Source organism: Dioscorea cayenensis, chromosome 7 (genome assembly GCF_009730915.1).
Source record: "Dioscorea cayenensis subsp. rotundata cultivar TDr96_F1 chromosome 7, TDr96_F1_v2_PseudoChromosome.rev07_lg8_w22 25.fasta, whole genome shotgun sequence".
Lineage (NCBI taxonomy): Eukaryota > Viridiplantae > Streptophyta > Magnoliopsida > Dioscoreales > Dioscoreaceae > Dioscorea > Dioscorea cayenensis.
This window is the reverse complement of record NC_052477.1, coordinates 10797140-10821110: the sequence shown is the minus strand read 5'-3', so window position 1 is coordinate 10821110 and position 23971 is coordinate 10797140. Positions and strand designations below refer to the sequence as shown.

The 23971-nt window shown below is 41.8% G+C and overlaps 1 non-coding gene across 1 annotated transcript; it reads left to right on the top strand.

Annotated features, from left to right (window-relative positions):
- Positions 1-2230: 2230 nt before the first annotated feature.
- LOC120266111 lies at positions 2231-2337 on the top strand. Its single transcript, XR_005537954.1, has one exon. It is a non-coding gene; the product is annotated as a small nucleolar RNA R71 (small nucleolar RNA).
- The last annotated feature ends 21634 nt before the right edge of the window (positions 2338-23971 follow it).

Sequence of the window (23971 nt, the reverse complement as noted above, 5' to 3'; positions counted from 1 at the left end):
GAGAGATTGAATAACCTCTCAACCTCGCACTTTCGCATAGAATTGCAATAAGTTGTAGGGATTTCAAGTGATAAATCTCTTCCTAATTGTAGGCCTAACCCTTTAGTCCAGGTGGAAGGTCCCTAACAACAATTAAGTCCTAGATACTAAGATCACTTCTGCGTTTCACTCCGTTGCACCCGCAACTAAGCCCTAGCGGAAGGTCATCCCTTAGACCATTCACTCCATTGTAACTGCAAAGAACTCAAGGAACGGAGGTAGAATCTAACACATCGGAGGGGAAAAGGGACGCTCCCTGCACCTCTTGACTCACCCTCTCAACCCTCTCCAACCTAGCTTTTGTCTAACACTCGTGGTGTGTCACTCACTCACAAGGTTACCAACAAGAACTCTCAACCCTAGTGTCACTCTAGGAGAGTATTCACACAATCAAGCATTCAAAGTTGGAACTCACAATAAACATCAATTAATTGAAAGCATAATAAAGAGATTCAAAGAAATGAATACATCCAAGGGTTCACAAATACGAAAGTACCAACTAGGGGTTTAGCTCTCCATGGAGATAAGTACAACCAAAGAAATAGAATGTAAAAGCATTAAATCTATAGAAAACCCCCTCGATAGTCTTGTTGATGGTTTTGTTGAAAGTCCTCTACTCGTCGTCCAAAGATCCCCTTGTCCGGTATAGGATACGCCTTGACGGAAGCTCCCCTACCAACCTTCTTCCAAAGAGATGACGATGTCGGAACCGTAGAACTTCTTCAAAACCCTAGCCAATACCTCTCAAAACCCTAGCCGAAACCCTCTCTCAAGTCGCGGAAAAAATGGAGAAAACAATGCTGAAATCGGGGCTGAATCGGCTTTAAATAGGGCTAGAATCGGGGATCCACACGTCTCTGTGGATGCCCTGTAGACGCCCTGTGGATTTTTCACACGGGCGTGTGGATTCTCTGTTCTGCAGTTTTCTCGGCCGGCTGTGAACAGTGCTGCTACAGTATCCGGCCTGAAATACTTCCTGAATCCATACTTTCATCGAGGTAACGCAAACGGGCACACGTTCACGTCGTGGATCGCTTTGCTTCTTCAATGATGGAAAAGTTGGTGGAGATCTTGTTCTATATGCATAAGTTGGAATGCTTGAGTATGCCTGCCCTTGTGCTCCTCCAAATGGTTGTGCTAATTAAAATATGAGGAGGTTGGTACACACTCTAGCATCTCACAACCGACCTATGTCTTCGCATTTGAACCTTAGCAAGATTTCCTCCAAAATTGTTGCATTATGATCCACATTGGCTTCTTTCCTTCATAATCGGCCTCACAACCCTACCTGCATAAAAGTAACATAAAAACACACATATTAGTGTAAAAACCTGAGAAAGGTAATGCTTAACATAAGGAAATAATGCTTCGCATTCATATCGCAAAGCACTTATCACTTACCCTCAACCTCACGATGACTTCTCAAAGTGATCGCCTTCACATGCTCTCTAAGGTTGGTCTCGGTGTTACTCGGCAAGCTTCCTTGTGGCCTTTCCGATAAAGACTTCGCAATCTGCCCTACTTGATTTTCAAGATTATGCAAAGAGGCGGTGTGGTTGCGAAGTGTAGTCTCAACTGATTGGAACCTTGTATCAGATGATTGCACAAACCTAGTTAAGGCCTTCTCCAAATCGTTCATTCAGGTCTCCAAACATGAAACTCTGTTTTCCATGTTTAGGGCTTGATGTTGTTGTTGGAAACCTGGTGGCCCTATGTCTTTTTGTGGACCTTGGTTACTCCACGAGAAATTGGGATGACTCTTCCAACCCGGATTGTAGGTATTGCTATATGGGTTTTCTTGATTCCTCATGCCATTACACACAAAATCGACGTTCTCAATCGAAGATGCATCACCAATAGATATCGGGCAATCGGAGAGAGCATGTCCTCCACCACACCCGGTGCAAGTAATCACGGCCGCCACTCTATTTGAAGTTAGAAGATCTATCTTCTTACTCAATGATTCCACTTGAACCGCCAACGAAGTTACTACATCTATCTCATGGAGACCAGCCACCTTTTTCTTCTCCCTAGCATTCCATTGGTAGCTGTTTAACCCCATTTCTTCAATTAATTGTTGTTCCTCACCGGGGGTCTTGCTACCTAAGGTACCTCCTATGCCGCATCCAAGAGTTACCTTGTACTCGGATTCAGACCGTTGTAAAAGGTCTAAACAATCATCCACTCTGGGAATCCGTGTTGCGAGCACTTTCTCAGGAGCTCCTTGAACCTTTTCCACGTCTCAAATAGAGACTCCAATTCCAATTGTACAAAGGATGAGATCTCATTCCTAAGCTTTGCAGATTTTTGGGGAGGGAAATAACGGCCAAGAAAAGCTTCTACCATCTCCTCCCATGTTGTAATTGATGCTCTAGGTAATAAGTGTAGCCACTACTTCGCTCTCCCTTTCAAAGAAAATGGGAAGGCTCTCAACTAGATGGCATCATCCGTTACCCTATTTATCTTCAGCATATCACACACCTCGAGAAAGTTCTCTATATGACTGTTTGGATCCTTATCGGCCAAACCATTGAACAGTGCGGATTGCTGCAACATGTGGATGAATGCCGGCTTCAGCTCTAAGTTCTGAGCTGTAATCGGGGGAAGCACAATGCTCGATTGTGTCCCCAATACTGAAGGTCTCGCATAATCGGATAATGTTCATCTACTGCTTATTCTGTCCTGCCATGTTTTCAGATTCTTCTACTTCCAAATCAGCTAGATTAGACTGTTCTTACACAGGTTCTTTCCCTTTTCTTCTAAGTGTACGTTCGAGCTTGGGATCTCCTTCGATCAGTATTGAAGGGTTCCCTCAGGTCATAACCTGGAGCTTCACCAAAAGAAAGAAAATAAAATCAAAACGATGATAGAAAAGAATATATGAAATAGAATGAATGAATAACTAAACAAAGTGCAAAGTATCTCTAAACGCCTACTGCCCGGCAACGGCGCCAAAAACTTGACACTTCCGTATATGCATGTAAACCGTAAATGCACGGGTGTCGAAGTAATAATCCTAGATGAGTGGGTATCGTATCCATAGAGAGTAGGGAATAAAGACACTTAAGTTGTTTCTTAACTAATGTGGAAGATGAATAGTGATAAGTGTGACAAAATAAGAAATAACAAAAATAAAAGCAATAAGATAGAGAGCACAAGTAAAGGAGAAGTTAAGGTAATCAACAAAGATGGGGTACCCGGATATTGATCCGCCTAGGACAATCGTTTCAAGTGCAAGAACCCTCTATTATACTTCCTAATTGATGCAACAATGAGTCGTGGAAATCCTTAATTACATGATCCCAAATCTAAGGTCAACTATGTCTAACTCTATACATGTCCCGGAGGAGAGATTGAATAACCTCTCAACCTCGCACTCGCATAGAATTGCAATGACCTCTAGGGATTCCAAGTGAAAAACCCTATTCCTATGTATAGACCAAACCCTTTGGTCCAGGTGGAAGATCCCTAGACACAATTAACCCATACGTGCTAAATCACTTCAGCGCTTCACTCTGTTGCACTCGCAACTAAGCCCCAGCGGAAGGTCATCTCTTAGCCATTTACTTTACTATGGCCGCAAAGAACTCTTGGAATGTGGAGGTAGGATAGATCACACCGGAGAGGAAAGGTGACGCTCCGCTACCTCTTGACTCATCCTCTCAACCCTCTCCAATCTAACTTTGTCTAACTCTCATGGTGTGTCACTCACTCACTCACAAGAGTTACCAACAAGAACTCTCAACCCTAGTGTCACTCTAGGGGAGTATTCATACAATCAAGCATAAAAGATTGGAACTCACAATAAACATCAAGTAATTGAAAGCATAATAAAGAGATTCAATGAAACGAATACATCCTAGGGTTCACAAATACCCAAGTACGCACTAGGGGTTTAGCTCTCCATAGAGCTAGATACAATCAATGAAATCGAATGTAAAAACAAAGAATCCATAGTAAAACCCCCTCATTAGTCGTGGTGATGGTCTTATGGAGAGTCCTTTACTCGTCGCAAGGGTCCATTTGTCTGGCCTAGGATACACCTCGCCTGATCGGTGCCTATGAAAGCTCTCCCACTAACCTTCTTTTGAACGGTGTGTGATGTCGGAGCCGTAGAACCTCTCCAAAGCCCTAGCCAATACCTCTCAAAACCCTAGCCACCGTTCTCTCTCAAGTTGGGGAAAAGATGGAGAAAAGAATACTAAAATCGGCTTTTAAAGGGCTGGAATCGGGAATCCACACGCCCGTGTGGGCGCCCCTGTGGATTTTTCACACGGGCATGTGGATTCTCTGTTTTCCTGTTTTCTTGGCCGGCAGTAAACAGTGATGCTACGCTATTTTTGCTATAGTGTTTTCTACAATACCCTGCTACAGAACCGGCCTGAAACACTCTTGAATCCATACTTTCATTGAGGTAACGCAAACGGGCACACATTTACGTCGTGGATCGCCTTGCTTCTTTAATAATGGACATGTTGGTGGAGATCTTGTTCTATATGTACAAGTCAAAATGCTTGAATGTGATTGCCGTTGTGCCTCTCCAAATAGTTGTGCTAACTCGATTACGAGGAGGTTGGCACACATTCTTGCATCTGGAACCCGACCTATGTCTTCGCGTTTGAACCTTAGCAAGATTTCCTCCAAATTAGTACATTACGACCCACATTAGCTTCTTTCTCTCATAATCGGCCTCACAATCCTACCTGCATGAAAGTAACATAAATTCACCGATATTAGCGTTAAAACCCGAGAAAATTAATGCTTAACACAAGAAAAGAACACTTCGTATTCTTATCGCACGAGCACTTATCAAATACTGAAGCAAATCTTCTAGAGCACCTTAAGGCTATCACTCTTAGGAGTTGTAGATAAGTGGAAATGAGGAAAGAGACGTTAATGGAAAAGGAAAAGGGAGAGATAATTGAAGTTGTTTAAGAACTACCAAAAGAGGAAAGATTTACTCCAACATTAGAGAAGAATGTACCATAACTGGTGAAGGAGTATGTTCCACGACTTCCATATCCCTCTAGACTAAAGAGTGATCACATCGATGAGCAATCCAAGAGATTCTTTGATTTTCTCAAGATGTTACACATCAACGTACCATTTGTAGAAGCCCTCTCCAAAATGTTGAAGTATGCTAAGTTCCTCAAGGACCTAGTAATGAACAAGCAGAAATTTGAGGAGGTTTCTATAGTCACGTTGAGTGAGGGAAGCTTAGTCCTTTTACAGAATCGAATGCCAGAAGATGAAGGATCCAGGGTGTTTCACAATTCCTTATAACATTGGTGAATTGGTTAATGAGAAAGCCCTAATGGACCTAAGAGCTAGTATTGATATTATGCTTTTCACCATGTTAAGGAAACTAGGGCTTAGTGACCTCAAGCCTACTAGGATGACTCTACAATTATCATATAGCTTAATTAGGCATCTTAGAGGTATTATTGAAGATGCCTTGGTAAAAGTTGAAAAATTTATCTTCTGATTGATTTTGTTATTTTAGATTTTAAGGAGGATATTGATGTGCCCCTAATCTTAGGTAGGCCATTTCTATCCATCTCCCAATTCTACCCATCTCCCAAGCCCTTATTGATGTTAGCAATGGTAGAATCACTATTAGGATTAGGGATGGGTAAGTCATTTTTGCTTTATTTGATACTATGAAACATTTTCTTGCTTCAGATGATACTTGCTATTTTATGGATACTACTATTTCCATTGTTGACCATTTTGTGCAGGACATGCTGCACAAGGAGCGTTTCAAGTAGTCATTGGATGTCCCTCAAGATGAGGACACACTTCCCTTACTTCCAACAACTAAAGTTGAGGAATGAACATGGAAAAAGCATTGGAAGATGGTCACTCAACACAAGAAGATAAGGATAAACCTTTGCTCAAGGAGATAACGCATGAGTTAGTCCATGTGATTGGTAAGCTCCTGATTGTCTCTGACTTTATACTTGAGCACTATTTTGGAAACACTCACATTGGGGTGAGGAGCATTCCTATTTGGAACCTCTTTGACATGTCACACTAGGTACCTCAAGCTAGTAACATAAAACAAGCACTTATTGAAAGGTAACCCATGCATTTTCCATATTTTTCTTGTATTTTTTCCTTTCTAGTTGTTACTTGTTTGTTTTCTTGTGTTAGCAATAAAGTACTTGGCTTCTCACTCTTTTTCATGAGTTGGTTGGTTGTTTATAATGCTTAACACTCATTTTCATGCTTTCTAGATCACATTTTGTATTTAGGCATACTTGTTAGAACATGGGAAACTTTGCTTAATTTTCATAACTCCTTAAGGGCTACTTACTCCCATAAGCCTGACCATCATGCCTCAACAGAGAAGTTTATGGGGGTATTAAAACCCGTAAACACCCTACAAGGGGACTCTATAGAGCTTTATGAGTGCACTTACTGTTCATAAGTCATGAAGAGCACAGTTGAGAGATATCTTACGTTGTGACTTACGCTCATAAGATAAGTCATAAGGGTTATTTATAGAACATTACCAGTAGACCGAATGACCCTTACGACCCATAAACTCTATGGGGAATTCAATTAGATTCCTTGCAGGCCAACTTATGACTATAAGGTAACATTAAGGGCAATTCAGAGAGGCTTATAGCCCACATCACTGTGTCCTTTACATCTTGTAGCCCAATGCTTATGACCTAGGTTCCTTACAGGTGCCTTGCGCTCATAAGACCGATCGTAAGAGCAATTTTGAGAACTTCACGGGCTATATTGTAAAGTTCTTACAGCCGTAACCCAGGTTGTAAAAGAGATGAAACCCTTATGGAGGTAATCTTACAGCCATAAACTTCTTGTAAAGAGTAAATAGAGAGTCTTACAGCCACATCTTATGCCCGTAAGCAGCCAAGTTGTAAAGGTGACCTTTGAGCTTCATTTTGAATTATTTATTGCTGAACTTTGGTCACCGATGCTTCTATCTTCTCCCATTTAATTCCCCTTATTCTTCTTATTCACTTTTGAGTGAATTAACATGGAGTTAATTGCATTTTATCACCTTTCACTGAGCCGGTTTTCCAATTTCATCTTCTTGCTTGAAAGTATAATCATTTTATTGATTTTTGTGGTGAATGGTTGTTTAAACAGATTGATATGCTTGCATGAATGTTTGGGAGGGCATAGTTGTTAGTTTAAATGTAAAATTTCTAAATTTTTGAGCTTTAATGTAATGGAGGGGTCCTTACAGCCTACGCTTGAGGCTTATGACCGTAAGGCTTATTACTAAGGCTAGTTTCCTCGAGGCTTATAGCCGTAACACATGCTAAAAGTAGGCTAAAAGCATTCCTATTTTAAGAAAATTTTGTATTTTTAGACTAAAATTTCATATTCTTTTCTTCGTAGGATGACTAGGGCCAAGAAGACTAAAGTTACACCCGCCAAGAGAAGGATAACCAAGGTTTTGACCTCTGGTCTAGAGGCCGCAGGCACATTTACGCCCACAGTGTTCTTGGCACCCACTTTTTCCATCTCACAATTTTGAGAGATGTTTGCCCTCTTGAGGACGAAAAGGTTTAACCAGTCTGACATGGTGGACTAGCAATTTCTCTCTCAGCTGGGGCTGTAGGAGGATATGAGGGAGATGATGCAGACTGGTGGATGGAGCTAGTTATTCTTATTCAAGCAGTAGACCTTCGGAGACACTAGCCTTGAGTTCTTGAGCATCTTTGACTTTGATCGAGGGTTGGTGGGGTTTGACTAAGCAGGTGCCATCTAATTTTCATTTTTTTGGTGAGCAGCAGAGCTAGAGCTACACCAAATTCTCACTAATGATGGGGCTCCACTACACTGACTTTACCACTGCCCCACAGTACGAGAAGTTGTTGACCGAGTTCCTATTGGGCATCACGGTAGTTAGAGTTTGGCTCCACTTGAACAGAGTCGAAGCTATGAGTCAGGCATCACAAAGGCCTCATTTCTCACTGGCTCGGCCCTTAGGTATATTCACACGATCATGACCCATTCTTTTAAAGGGAGGGACAACGGTGCGGTAGTGGTGGGGCGACAAGAGCTACTATTTTTATATAGCTTGATTGAGCATCACCCATCCACCTAGGATATATGCTGTAGACTTTATTACACACTAGGTTAGGCATGTACGCCTAGGTGCAATCTTCGCCAATCTCGACATTACCAGGTTAATCAGAGGGATGGGGCTCACAAAATCAGCTTTATAGTAAGAGACTGTGGGCAGCATGTGGTATGGACACACTACGGCTGATGGGGATGGTCGTGCGAGTTTGTTTATTTTTGAGTACCACCAAGCTGACACATGCGAGTTTGTTTCTTTTTGAGATTTATTTTATTAGTTTTCATTATATTCTTTGGTTATTTGTCCAATTGAAATACACAACTTCTCTATTGTAGCAACTTAGACCTTTTATGACTTTGTATAGTTTATCATTCATTATACTTCAAGTATATAATTGTTGAAAAGTTTTGCAAATTTGACAGAATTTGTTTTAAAAATAGAAATGTTGGAGGTGGAAAGAGCTATCCCTATTTGATGTGTGGATCTACTCTCGATAAGTTGGATATATTTTTTCATAAGTGAGAAAACTACCTCTTTAGGAGAGTGAAGGCTACTATCCTTTAGGAAAAGATGTGGAAAGACCTACCACTCTTATGTGTGAAAGACAGTTTATGGGGTCAGATGAGAAAAGGCTACTTTAGGAATTGTGTGAAGCTATGACCTTGGAAAGAAGAAGTTTTTTGTGAATTTTTGCTATTAAAGCCTTGTAGGTCAAAAGTGGTGAAGTAGAGAGTTGTTAGACAGACACAATCAATAACCATGAATAAAGTTTGAACTATTTTTGGAACTTGAAATTTGTAGCATTCTTGTTTTGTTCTCATTTGATTACTTTTGGAACCCCACAATTTTTGTATCACTCGAGGTCATGCACTTATCCCTCTTGGCTTGAATTTTTTTTTTTTTTTGCTTGAGGACAAGCAAAAGTTTAAGTGTGAGAGAATTTGATGAGTGTACAATTATACATCATTTAATATAATTTTGTAAACTCATTAAGTGTGTATTAGAGTAATATTAAAAAATTCGATCTTAAACATGGTGTATTTTATATTCTCAAGCTTTAGACAGTGCTTAAGGATGAGAGAGAGAGAGAGAGAGAGAGAGAGCTAAAAGAAGCAATCTAGTGTTAAAAAAATGAAGATGGAGCTCTCTCATCATCAATTAGTGAAGAACATACTAGACAGACTCACTTACGGGCACCTTATGGCTGTAAGCATCTTCAATAGAACCTTGTGGGCATGCTTATACCCATAAGGAGGAGCATAAGGTCAAATAGAGGGACTTACAGGTAGGGCTTACACCTGTAAGTCAGACCGTAAGGGTTGTGTAGAGAAGTTTATGAGGAGAACATATGTTAGTGAGGGTGGTCGCTAGGACTATCTAGAGAAGCTTATAGTCTAGTGTTTACGGCCGCAAGCTTAACCATAACACCAAACAAAGGACCTTATTGATGGGACTTATGGGTATAACAGATCTTGTAAGGCTCACAACCCATCTTCTCAAACTCCTTACGACCATGTTCTTACACTTGTAAGCATCCTTTAAGTGGCTAGATATAAATAAACCTGAATAGGGTTTTAAGGGGGATCTTTGGTTCTATTAGATAGCGAGGATTAGGAATAGGGTTTTTCATATATTCTTTGTTTCTTGTTAAACCTTGTGATTTGGATGATTGCTCTCCCTTAATGGGGAGCTAATTTTGTAGATGGTTGGGTGTAGATGAACTCTAGGGTTTGATTCATTTTGACATTGGTTGTGGATGTTTATGCTTTAATTGTTTCTTAGCAATCTGTATTATTTGAATACAATTGCGTGTTTTCAATTTCTTGAATGATAACGAGGCAAAAGCCCTAGTTTCATATATGATGTACTTTGTGATGAGTCATAAGGCCCACTTGGTATAGGTATGTTGTAATTGGATGGGATTATGAGTAAGCCTAGCAATGGGGTACTTTGGAGTTGAGAGTTCTCCTCCCACAATCCTCCTGAGTGTATTAGCAAGTAATTCCATGCTCTTTGCAATCATAGGTAATAGATTTTAGGAGAAATTGCATTTCTTTTCTATATGGCATTAGGGGCAATCGCTTTGTAAGAAGGATTGTCTACTTCTTGAATTCTTGTTAATCCACATTGAGATTTCATAGAGTGCAATGCAATCATGCGATGTCTGTATCAACACTATACTGGATTTGTTACTATTCACACTTATAAGGGGGGTTTGGTATATTTTAGGATTTATGTCAGTGCAAATAGGATTGCTAGATTTATACAACCTTTGTAATGGACTTAATAAAACCTTGATTGATTCCATGCCCAAGCATCCCATTTCCCTTTGATTCTTGATCAATTTTATTTTTTTTATTATCTTTCTTTTTAGTTTATTTGTACACGTCACAACTGTTGGTTAGCCTAGGTTTAAGAGTTTGGATTAGTACTAGTACTTTTGATTTTTCCTGTGGATCGATACCCTTCTCTTGTGCACACTTTTCTACTTGATCGGCTCGTATTCTTACATCCCCTATCAATTTTATTAATATATTTTGTACACTTTCATATATTTTTCAGTAGTACCGATATCTGTATACACACATTTTGCATTAACTTTATTTCAGGACATTGGAAGACCATTTGGAGTTTGGAAAAGTACTTTTGAGGTGTGTTGGAGGATAAATCATTTATGTTTGAAGCTTATTTGTGTCCCCAAACACGAGGCAAAAAATAAAAGAAGAAGCACCCACCTCAACCAAATTGCCCCCAACAAGGTTGTGTGGCCTGCATGCTGGTGACATAACCTTGGCTATGGGCCATGCAACCTTTTGTGATTGCACGGCACTTGCACGTGCCCAAGTGCACCCCAGTTGCCATTTTGAGCCACAATTTGAGTCCCAAGGGGGCTCCATGTAGCTACATTCTTCCGTTCAACTAAGAATTGAAGGAAGAAGAGTGTGGAATTAAAAACTGCATTAGAGGAGGTTTTTTGGAAATAATCTTGGCTGTCACGTGAGTCCACAAAGTCCTAACACCCAAACTCATTGGAGAAGGTCGATTTGAGCTAGAATCAAAGGAAGAAGAGTGTGGAACTCAAGGGGAGCATTAAAGAGCTCGATGGCACAGATCTAGAGAATTTCATCATCACCATTACTCTACTAATTAGGAGTTTACTATGCACTTTCATTGCCTTGCCTTGTTGGTAAGTGCTTTAAAACACATATTTTATACATCATTATACTACATTTAGCATGAGATTTTACATGCTTAGCACCAAACTAGTATAGAATTTCATTCTTTTGTTCACCATAGGGCATTTATTCCATCTTAGTGCTAAAGAAGTGAATATAGAAGTGTTTTAAAGCAAAATAGATCAACCTGCTAAATCATAGCACCATCATGACCATTACCTAGTCATGCTGGTGTGGAGTGACAACGCCCCTTGCGTATGTCCCGCAAGTGAACGGGATTTGTCGAAGTAATAAAATCCCAGGTGAGTGGATATCGTATCCACAAGGAGTAGGGAGTAAAAATACTTAAATTGTTTCTTAACTAAGCGAAGTACAAATAGTGATTTGTGTGACAAGATGTAATGAAAACAAAAGTAAAAGAGACAAGAGAGAGAGCACAAGTAAAGGAGAGGTAAGGAAAACGATATAAATGGGGTACTCAGATATTGATCCGCCTAGGACAATCGTTTCAAGTGCAAAAACCCTCTGTTATGCTTCCTAACTAATGCATTAATGAGTCGAGGAGATCCTTTAATACATGGTCCCAAATCTAAGGTCAACCATGGCTAACCCTATACATGTCCCGGAGGAGAAATTGAACAGTCTTTCAACCTCGCACTCGTATAGAATTGCAATGAGTTCTAAGGATTCCAAGTGATAAATCCTCTTCCTATATGTAGACCTAATCCTTTGGTCCAGGCGGAAAGTCCCTAGCCACAATTAAGCCCTAAATGCTAAAATCATTTCAACACTTCACTCCATTGCACTCGCAACTAAGCCCCAGCGGAAGGTCATCCCTTAGCCCATTCACTCTACTATGACCGCAAAAAACTTGAGCAATTGGAGGTAGAATAAATCACAACGGAGGGGAAAGGGGACGCTTCGCTACCTCTCGACTCTTCGCATCCATATCGCACATGCTATTAAGGCCGGATACTGTAGCAAAGCACTGAAGAAGCGTGGACGAAAATACTGTAGCAGCATTATTCACAGCCGGTCGAGAAAACAGGAGTTCAGAGGATCCACACGGGCGTGTGGAAATTATCCACGCCCATGTGGAAATTCCCCACGGGCGCGTGAAGCATCCACGCCCGTGTAGTCGCCCGATTTCGGCCCTATTTAAAAGCCAAATCAGCCCCAATTTTAGTATTCTTTTCTCCATCTTTCCACCAACTTGAGAAAGGGCTTCGGCTAGGGTTTCTAGGGGTATTGGCCAAGATTTTGGAGAGGTTCTACGGCTCCAACATCGTCATTCCTTAGGAAGAAGGTTGGTAGGGGAGCTTCCTTCGAGGCGTATCCTATACCGGACGAAGGAATCCTTGGATGATGAGTAGAGGACTTTCCACAAGACCATCGACATGACTATCGAGGGCGTTTCTTTATGGATTCATTGCTTTACATTCTATTTCTTTGATTGTACTTAGCTCCATGGAGAGCTAAACCCCTAGTGGGTACTCGGGTATTGTGAACCCTAGGATGTATTTGTTTCTTTAAACCTCTTTATTATGCTTTCAATAAATTGATGTTTGACAAGATCCCCTTGCTTATATCCCACAAGTGCACGGGCTTGTCGAAGTAATAATCCCGTGTGAGCGGGGTCGAATCCACAGGGAGTAGGGAGTGAAAATACTTAATTTGATTCTTAGCTATGTGGAATATCAATAGTGATAAGTGTGAAATTGATTCAATTCTCAACAATAAAAACAACAAGTGAAAGAGCAAAAGTAAGAAGAGGGTAAGGCAATCGATAAAGAATGGGGTACTCGGATAATGCTTCACCTAGGATGATCGCTTCAAGTGCAAGAACTCTCTATTATGCTTCCTAATCAATGCAATGGTGAGTCATGGAAATCCTTACATACATAGTCCCAAATCTAATGTCAACTATGCCTAACTCTATACATGTCCCGGAGGAGAAATCAAACAATCTCAACACCTCGCACTCGCATAGAGTTGCAATGAGCTCTAGGGATTCCAAGTGATAAATCTCTTCCTAATTATAGACCTAACCCTTTGGTCCAGGTGGAATGCCCCTAACCACAATTGAGCCCTAGATACTAAGATCACCTGAACGCTTCACTCCGTTGCACGCACAACTAAGCACCAGCGGAAGTTCATCCCTTAGACCATTCACTCTATTATGGCCGCAAAGAACTTGAGGAACGGAGGTAGAATCTATCATGCCGGAGGAGAAAGGGGACGCTCCTATACCTCTCCACTCACCCTCTCAACCCTCTCCTACCTAGCTTAGTCTAACGCTCGTGGTGTGTCACTCACTCACAAGGTTACCAACAAGAACTCTCAATCCTAGTGTCACTCTAGGGGAAATGTTCATACAATCAAGCATTCAAGGTTGGAACTCAAAATAAACATCAATTTATTGAAAGCATAATAAAGAAGTTCAATGAAACGAATACATCCTAGGGTTCACAATCATCCAAGTACCCACTAGGGGTTTAGCTCTCCATGGAGCTTAGTACAATCAAAGAAATCGAATGTAAAAAGCAATGAATCCATAAAGAAACCCCTCGATGGTCGTGTCGATGGTCTTGTGGAAAGTCCTCTACTAGTCAGTCCAAGGATTCCTTCATCCGGTATAGGATACGCCTCGATGGAAGCTCCCATACCAACCTTCTTCCTAATGGAATCATGATGTCAGAGCCATAGAACCACTCCAAAACCTTGGCCAATACCCTCGAAACCCCTAGCGAAGCTCTCTCACAAGTTGGGGAAAAGATGGAGAAAAAGAATACCAAAAATCGGGGCTGAATCGGCTTTAAATAGGGGCTGGAATCGGGCAACTCCATGGGCGTGGGACGATACACGCCCGTCGGGAATTTCCACACGCGTGGATATTTTCCACGCCCGTGTGGATTCTCTGCTTTCTCGATTTCTCGGCCGGTGTGAGCAGTGTTGTTACGATGAGTGCTACAATGCTCGCTACGGGTCTTTGACTCGATTAACTTCCCAATTCCATACTTTCATCGGGAGTAACGCAAACGGGCACACGTTCACGTCGTGAATCACTTGCTTCTTCAATGATGTATATGTTGGCGGGAATCTTGTTCTTATATGCATAAGTCGGAATACTCGAGCGTGACTGCCTTTGTGCCCCTCCAAATAGATGTGCTCACTCGAATGCGAGGAGGTTGACACACACTCTAGCATCTCACACCTGACCTATGTCTCCGCGTTTGAACCTTAACAAGATCTCCTCCAAATTAGTTGCATTATGATCCACATTGGCCCATTTCCTTCATACTCGGCCTCACAACCCTACCTGCGTAAAAGTAACATAAAAACACACATATTAATGTAGAAAACTGAGGAAAGTAATGCTTAACATAAGGAATGAACGCTTCGCATTCATATCGCACAAGCACTTATCAATGTTTATTGTGAGTTCCAATCTTGAATGCTTGATTGTATGAACATTTCCCCTAGAGTGGCACTAGGATTGAGAGTTCTTGTTGGTAACCTTGTGAGTGAGTGACACACCACGAGCGTTAGACTAAGCTAGGTTGGAGAGGGTTGAGAGGGTGAGTGGAGAGGTATAGGAGCGTCCCCTTTCTCCTCCGGCGTGATAGATTCTACCTCCGTTCCTCAAGTTCTTTGCGGCCATAATAGAGTGAATGGTCTAAGGGATGAACTTCCGCTGGGGCTTAGTTGTGCGTGCAACGGAGTGAAGCGTTCAGGTGATCTTAGTATCTAGGGCTCAATTGTGGTTAGGGGCATTCCACCTGGACCAAAGGGTTAGGTCTATAATTAGGAAGAGATTTATTACTTGGAATCCCTAGAGCTCATTGCAACTCTATGTGAGTGCGAGGTGTTGAGATTGTTCGATTTCTCCTCCGGGACATGTATAGAGTTAGGCATAGTTGACCTTAGATTTGGGACTATGTAATTAAATATTTCCATGACTCACCATTGCATTGATTAGGAAGCATAATAGAGGGTTCTTGCACTTGAAACAATTATCCTAGGCGGTGCATTATCCGGGTACCCCATCTTTATCGATTGCCTTACCCCCTTCTTTACTTTTACTCTCTTACTTGTTGCTTTTACTGTTGAGAATTGAATCATTATCACACACATCATCATTGATCTTTTACATAGCTAAGAATCAAATTAAGTATTTTTATTCCCTACTCCCTGTGGATTCGATACCCGCTCACCCAGGATTATTACTTCGACAAACCCGTGCACTTGCGGGATATACGCAAGGGGATCTTGTCAACATCCTGGGGTTCACAATCCAAGTACCCACTAGGGGGTTTAGTTCTCCATGGAGCTAATTACAATCAATGAAATCGAATGTAAAAACAATAAATCCATAGAAAACCCCCTCGATAGACGTGATGATGGCCTAGGATATACCTCGCCGAATTGGTGCTGACGAAAGCTCTCCCACTAACCTTCTTCAAAATGGAGCGCGATGTCAGACCCATAGAACCTCTTCCAATCCCTAGCCAATACCTCTCAAAACCCTAATCGCAGCCCTTTCTCAAGTTGGATAAAAGATGGAGAAAAGAAACCTGAAATCGTGGCTGAAATAGGCTTCTAAAGGTCTGGAATCAGGAATCCACATGCCCATGTGGATATTCCACAAGGGCTTGTGGAATTTCCACATGCCCGTGTGGCATCTCTGGGCAACTCCTTCGGCCGGCTGTGAATAGTAACTACTACAATAATTTAGTATAGTGTTGCTACAGTGCTGGCCCAAAACACTCCCGAAATCATACTTTCATTGAGGTAACATAAACGGGCACACGTTTATGTCGTAGATCGCTTTGCTTCTTCAATGAACGGCCGCCTTGGTGGAGATCTTGTTACACACGCACAAGCCAGAATACTTAGAATGTGACTGCCTTTGTGCCACTCTGAATCATTGTGCTAGCTTAAATACAAGGAGGTTGGCACACATTCTAGCATCTTGAACCCGACTTATGTCTTCGCGTTTGAACCTTCTCAAGATTTCCTCCAAATGGTTCACTCACGATCTACATTGGCTTCTTTCTATAAGATTCGGCTTCACAACCCTATATGCATGAAAGTAATATAAATACACACATATTAGTGTTAAAACCTGATAAAAGTAATGCTCATCATAAGGAAAGGACACTTCGCATTCTTATCACACAAGCACTTATCAAACTCCCCCGCACTTAAGCTTTTGCTTATCCTTAAGCAAAAATTAAAACATTGTATGCGTAGATGAAGGAAATATTGGAAGTTCTTGGCCTTAGGTTCACCAAAGCATGCAAAGAGAGCATTCTACAAGTAAGGGAAATTTCAACACTAAATACGATCAATGCTCTTGCTAAAAAAACTTGAATAAAAAAGGACAACAAACCCGAAATCGTGTAAGTGTGTGAACTCACTCAAGTCAACCCAAAGTATAATCCTCAAAGTTATACGTATAAGGGACTTATTTATCTACAAAATTTAACAAAAATTCAAAAAGGGTAGTAGCTTCACACATCCTCTAAGGTAGCCCTTTCCAAAGCGGCCGTTAAGGTGGCTTTTACACTTTCAAGGTGGTAGCTTACACACATCCCATGAGATAGCTCTTTCTCTCATTAGGGCATAACTAGTATCCAACTTATGAGAGTAGCTTCATACATCATAGGTGGTAGCTCTTTCAACCCAACAAGCACAACTAAACAACAAAACTACTTTGTTCTTTCTTTTCATTTTTCCATTTTTTCAGCAAAATAACATAAGAAACAAAACTAAAACTAGTCTCTTTAACATAAAACTTGAGTTTCAAAAGAGTTTAAAGAGTGAGTAGTACACAAGTGTCAATCGGGGAAAAATTCCTAAAAAGTCAAGCAAGAACTAGAGCATGAGAACATTCAATGTTAAAAATTCTCCTATACTCAAGAATAAAATCATTGCAACTAAGATGAACCGCCATTGGCTATGTGAGCATGTATAACAATCAAGACTAATATAAAAGATTTGTGCAATATGAAACTCCCCCCGCACACACACTTAAGTTGTACATTATCCCTAATGTACAGATGCAAACTTACTCATGATGTATATAAATCAAGAATAAATGCAGAAGCAATCAAAACAATACTACCCTGACTCCTAGTGTTGCATATGATGGAGCTAATTCATTGGGAGTGGTGTTCCAATGGATTGTAAAGCATACATGACCAAATGACGAAGCACCTTGGCCGTGTCTATGACAAGTTCTCAATTTCCATGATGGCAAGACCATCTGCATGCATACACGAGGGGGTTCAGTAAAGCTCAATAAAACAAAAATAGCTCGAGTAAATGAAAGATAGAGAAATGAAATACAACTCGAGATAGCAAAATGAAAAAAAACTCAGAAGGAAAGTTCTTTCTGAGTGTACAAGTCCAGAAGGAAATGCAAATAAAGAGATGAAAATAAAGTTAAGTATTAGTGTCGTGCTCTGTCTCAACTGCTGGATAGTCGAACGGCGCTGGTGGATCCAGTGAGGATGATGTAGGAGGTGCCTGAGAGGAGCGGGGTTGCAGCACAAATGGTGAGATAACGTCTCTCTGAAGGATCTGCTGTAGAACGTCAAAACAGGCTATGAACTCTATGAACTGTGTGGCCTGCGTCGCATAAACCTCTGCTCGTGCCTCAGCAATCTCGGTTCGTACCACCCCCACAACACTCTCGAGCCTCTCAAAACGATCATGGGCTCGAGATGGTGAAAATATGCATAATGGGGGTAGGTCCTCTGCCGCAGGAGGTGCGTCGGTCTCCATCGGCGTCGGCTGAGGCTCATGAGCAGGCTGAGAAGCCCTGGCGACGTCTTCCTCAACCTCAGCTATCTCCGGGGCAGGAATAATCAGAGTATATACTCCTGACTGAACTCTCCGTACCATCCCCATCAACCTCAGTGTCTCCATGCCCAGGAGAGCAGGTATAGTAACCTTCTCGACCACTCTGATCACGTCGAGTAAACCCATACTGATGACTAGTCTCGTGAAATAGGGGCCCGAGAAAATCACTCCAAGTCTGGCATACTGCCCCTCATGTCGAATACACTCTACCAGGATATGCCCTAAATGTATCAGCGTGCGCCGCACCATAGAGTATAAATATAAAAGCTCCTGTCGGCTAAGCACACCAGTACTGTCGCCTCGTCCACAAACTAACCTACTCACAACAGCGTGAATGTATCTGTAACTCAGGTGAGAGAGGCAAGTGGCCTTCGAAACCCCATGCTCATACTTCCCCGTTCCACACAATACTATGTACGCACACTGCGGAGTCAAACTCCTAGGGTAATCTATGGAGAGCTGCTCATACTCCTCTGTCTCTATATAAGCCACATCATATAACTCCATCAAGATCGCAAACTGAGTCACGCTCAAGCTATGATGCTGTCCGAGGGCTCTGAACTGAATGGCACCTAGGCTGTCAAAACTAGAGTACGAGCAATCGTACTTGAGCGAGGCTAGCACCTCGAGTGTCAGTGCGTGGATGGCAAGATCTCTGATCGATAGTAAACGGTCCCAGCTGCCAACCGCAAGGATGTCCTCGATCTCGTCTGCCATACCCTCTGTCGAGTGAATCTCCCTAAGTGTGCACAAGTCAGGAAATTTGGTCTGACCAAATCTGAGACTAGTCAACTGCTCAAACCTCGCCTGATGCTCGAGAATGGTAAAACTCATACTCTCGGGCATGGGAGATGGCTCACGCGGCTGTTTATCAGCTTGCTTCTTTGACCAAGATGCCATAACCTCAAAATTTTGAAAAAAACTCGATCAAACAAGTTAATTAAGTAATTCTGCAGAAATCTACACGGTCGTGTGGAATTTCCGCATGCCCATGTGGATCCACGAGGTGTGAACAAACGCACGGCCGCGCCACAAAAATCTAACAATACACTTTTAAATTCTTTCTAACTTCATTCTAAACATATATAATCATTCTAATTGCAGAAATGAAGCATGATTGACCGATTTCATCGATTAAAATCAAGAATTGATGAAGAAAAACAAAGATAAGGGCTTAGCGACGAGTTGAGATGAAAAACTTTGAATTGGCCGGAGCACCAAGTAAAAATCCCTCCAAATTGGCAATACGAAGTCGGGAGAAAGTGTGAGTGTGCTTGCAGATGAATGGGAAGTGTGAAAATGAGAAGAAACGATGATCTTTTTAAAAGGACTTGCGCTTCTTGGCGTTCTGTACATCCGCACGGGCATGTAGAAATTACCCACGCCCTTGTGCCTCCATAGGAGAGCTTTACAAGGGCAGATGCATGCCCTTGTGGGCTCTCAGGAAAACCCTCACTATCTCTGAATCCATCCGCACGGGCGTGCGGAAAATACCCAAGCCCGTGCGCCCGACCCATAGTGGCAGCAGGATGCCCCTATGGCTTCTTTGTCCAACCGAGAAGAATCGCTAAGTGCTTCGCACGCCCATGCAGAAATTCTGCACGGGTGTGGGCATTCACAGGCCCAACTCACAGGGGTAGCCGCACGCCCCTATGTCTTCTCGGGATGGATAGAGCTCGTCTCCAGAGATCCGCACGGGCGTGCAAAAAATTCCCACGCCCGTGTGATAAGTGTCTAAATGTAGATGTTTTCATGTATACATCATATTCATTTTGCATGTATTTTGTGAGGTTTAACGCCCGTTTTGCACTTAATCGTCTATTATTTGATTTGTAGGGCATAAGGAAGCCATGGAGAACAAGAAGATATCATTTGGGCGAAAAGAGAAGAAAACAGGAATTTTTGAGTGCTATACGACCCCCATACGACCCGTATGCCTCGGGGAGGAGGGTATAAATACCAACTTTTAGGGCAGAACAAGGACTTTTTGGCTGGACCTTTTCTTGGCCGATTTTGGGGAGATCACTTGGGAGATTTTGGGCGACTTTGGGAAGGAGAAGAAGGGCAAGGAAGCTAGAAGATCATTCAAGCCCAAGGTCCAAGACTCTCAAGGCAAGAAGGCAACATTATTCAAGGGGAGATTTACCACGATTTGAAGGAAGGAGACCCGCGGCTAGGGGAAGCGTCATTTGGCACTCCTTTGGCGGGGAAAGCGTCATTCGTCACATTCTTCACCTCCTCCTCCACCATTTCATCTAGGGAGTGTCATTTATGCTTTTGTTTCATGTTTTGCTTGTTTGTATTGCTTGTTGTGGGATGATGACACACTTGACCCCCAAGGCCACCGGGTGTTGGTGAACCTTAGGGGGTTTTATCATGTATGTTGGATGATAACTTGTTAATTCCATGCTTGGGTAATTTTGAGATTTAATCCATTGTTTTCATGCTAAGTGCTACACTAAGGAGAAATCCGTAGCTCTTTTATAAATGATGCATGTAGATGTAACTTGCTCGCATGTATTAGGTCATGAATTGATTAAAAGGGGATGCTTGTATCATCACGCCGAGAAATCGGGTGTCTGGTAGCCCTCCATGTAGGTTTAATCTGAAGAAGAGTAGGTTTAATCCTAAGTGAGATTTCCTCGTACTCAATGCAATCGTAGGAATGTAGATTTGGAAGAAATTACTATCTATGTTCATATGGGATTAGGGTTCAATCGCCGAGAAATTGGTGTTGTTCTAATCTTGGAATCTCATGGTCCATTTTACCCTTGCATCTTTAGATCATCATCGATGTTGCATGATAACCCCTCAAGGGGATCCTCATCCATAGGCCTTTGCATCTCATTGATTTTCTTGCTTGCTTATTGCTTGTTCTCTCTAATTTATTTAGTCATAATCTCGTTTTAGTTTTAATTACATTTAGTAGAGTAAAAATCCATCAATTGAGATCTTAGGCTAGATAATAGCTCGAGAAGGTGTAATAGGAGATCCTTAGCCCCGTGGAATACGATCCTCGCGTCTTCACGCGAGGTATTACTTGGCGATCCCGTACACTTGCGGGGAAGCAATCAAGTTTTTGGCGCCATTGCCGGGGATCTTAAGGAATTCTAGGAAACTTTTAGATTATTACTCTAGCCATTTTTAATTTACTTGTACATATTAATCTTTATGCATATTATTCTTATTTTATTTAACTTTGTTCTTTATATATATCCTCTTTTGTGCAAGGTATAATTTTCTTGCCAAATGCATGGGGCTTACAATCAGTCAAGTTCTTGGTGTGAGCAACTACAAGGAAAGAAATTTAAACCAGAGGATGTTTTTACAGCATTCATGCGAAGCCCTGAGGGCCAATTTTCGCTTAAGGACATCAAGCTCGGGACTCATCCCAAGGTCACAAACACTTGCTTGGTTAATATAAACACCCAGTCTGAAGGACAATTTAATGAATTGAGCACTATCTTAAGAGATGTCCAAGAATCCTTCCGTAGTCTAGAGAGACGGGTTGAAGAACTTGCTGAAGTAATGACCAAGAAACAACCAATTCATGAGGCAGAAATAGAAAGTCCAAGTGCAACTAACAATAAAAATGAAGAAAGTAAAGATGAAAATGAGGTGGAAGAAATTGTTGATGCTTTGGAGGTTGGAAGTGTAGAAAATGTGGCATCAATATCCCTTGAGCACGTCCTTGGCATAGAAGTGAATGAACACACCAAGCACAAAAGAGAAATATCCAGAATAGTTGAAGATGTGGATAGGAAGTCAAAGCCAATTAAAAACCCACCTATGCCCGGGTTGGATGATTCTCAACCAAAAATTGATTCAATTCTCAACAATAAAAACAACAAGTGAAAGAGCAAAAGTAAGAAGAGGGCAAGGCAATCGATAAAGAATGGGGTACTCGGATAATGCTTCACCTAGGATGATCGCTTCAAGTGCAAGAACACTCTATTATGCTTCCTAATCAATGCAATGGTGAGTCATGGAAATCCTTACATACATAGTCCCAAATCTAAGGTCAACTATGCCTAACTCTATACATGTCCCGGAGGAGAAATCGAACAATCTCAACACCTCGCACTCGAATAGAGTTGCAAAGAGCTCTAGGGATTCCAAGTGATAAATCTCTTCCTAATTATAGACCTAATCCTTTGGTCCAGGTGGAAGGTCCCTAACCACAATTAAGCCCTAGATACTAAGATCACCTCTACGCTTCACTCCGTTGCACGTGCAACTAAGCCCCAGCGGAGGGTCATCACTTAGACAATTCACTCTATTATGGCCGCAAAGAACTCGAGGAACGGAGGTAGAATTTATCACGTCGAAGGGGAAAGGGGACGCTCCTGTACCTCTCGACTCACCCTCTCAACCCTCTCCACCCTACCTATGTCTAACGCTCGTGGTGTGTCACTCACTCACAAGGTTACCAACAAGAACTCTCAACCCTAGTGTCCCTCTAGGGGAAATGTTCATACAATCAAGCATTCAAGGTTGGAACTCACAACAAACATCAATTAATTGAAAACATAATAAAGAGATTCAATGAAACAAATACATCCTAGGGTTCACAAATAGAATGTAAAAGCAATGAATCCATAGAGAAACCCCCTCGATAGTCATGTTGATGGTATTGTGGAAAGTCCTCTACTCGTTGTCCAAGGATTCCCTTGTCAGGTATAGGATACGCCTCGACGGAAGCTCCCCTACCAACCTTCTTCCTAAGGAATGACGATGTCGGAGCCATAGAACCTCTCCAAAACCTTAGCCAATACCTCTCAAAACCCTGGCCGAAACCCTCTCTCAAGTTGGGGAAAAGATGGACAAAATAATGCTAAAATCGTGGCTGAATCGGCTTTAAATAGGGCTAGAATCGGGCGACCACACGGGCATGTGGATCTTTCACACGCCCATGGATAATTTCCACACACCCGTGTGGGTTCTCTGAATTCCTGTTTTCTCTGCCGGCTGTGAACAGTACTTTACTACAGTTCTCTTCTACAATTCTCTTCTACAGTACCGGCCTGAATAGCTTTCCGAATCCATGCTTTCATCGGGGTAACATAAACGGACACACGTTCACATCGTGGATCACTTGCTTCTTCAATGATAGACAAGTTGGTGGAACTCTTGTTCTATGTGCATAAGTCAGAATGCTCGAGTGTGACTGCCCTTGTGCCACTCCAAATGGATGTGCCAACTTGAATACGAGGAGGTTCGCACACACTCTAGCATCTCACACTCGACCTATGTCTTCGCGTTTGAACTTTAGGAAGATTTCCCCTAAAATCGGTACATTATGATCCACATTGGCTTCTTTCCTTCATAATCGGCCTCACAACCCTACCTGTACGAAAGTAACATAAAAACACACATATTAGTGTAAAAATCTGAGAAGAGTAATGCTCAACATAAGGAAAGAATGCTTCGCATTAATATCACACAAGCACTTATCAAACTCCCCCACACATAAGCTTTTACTTGTCCTCAAGCAAAAATTAAACATTCGGTGCATAGATGAAGGAAATTTTGGAAATGCTTGGCCTTAGGTTCACCAAAGTGTACAGAGAGGGCATTCCACAAGTAAAGGAAATTTCAACAATAAATACAAAAAAATCAAAGCTCTAGCTAAAAACTTGAATCAAAAAGGACAATAAACCCGAAATTGTGTACGTGTGTGAACTCACTCAAAACAACCCAAGGTATACTCCTCAAAGTTCTAAGTACAAGGGACTTATTTATCTACAAAAGTGACAATAATTTCAAAGATGGTAGTAGCTTCACACATCCTCTAAGGTAGCCATTTCCAAAGCTGCCGCTAAGG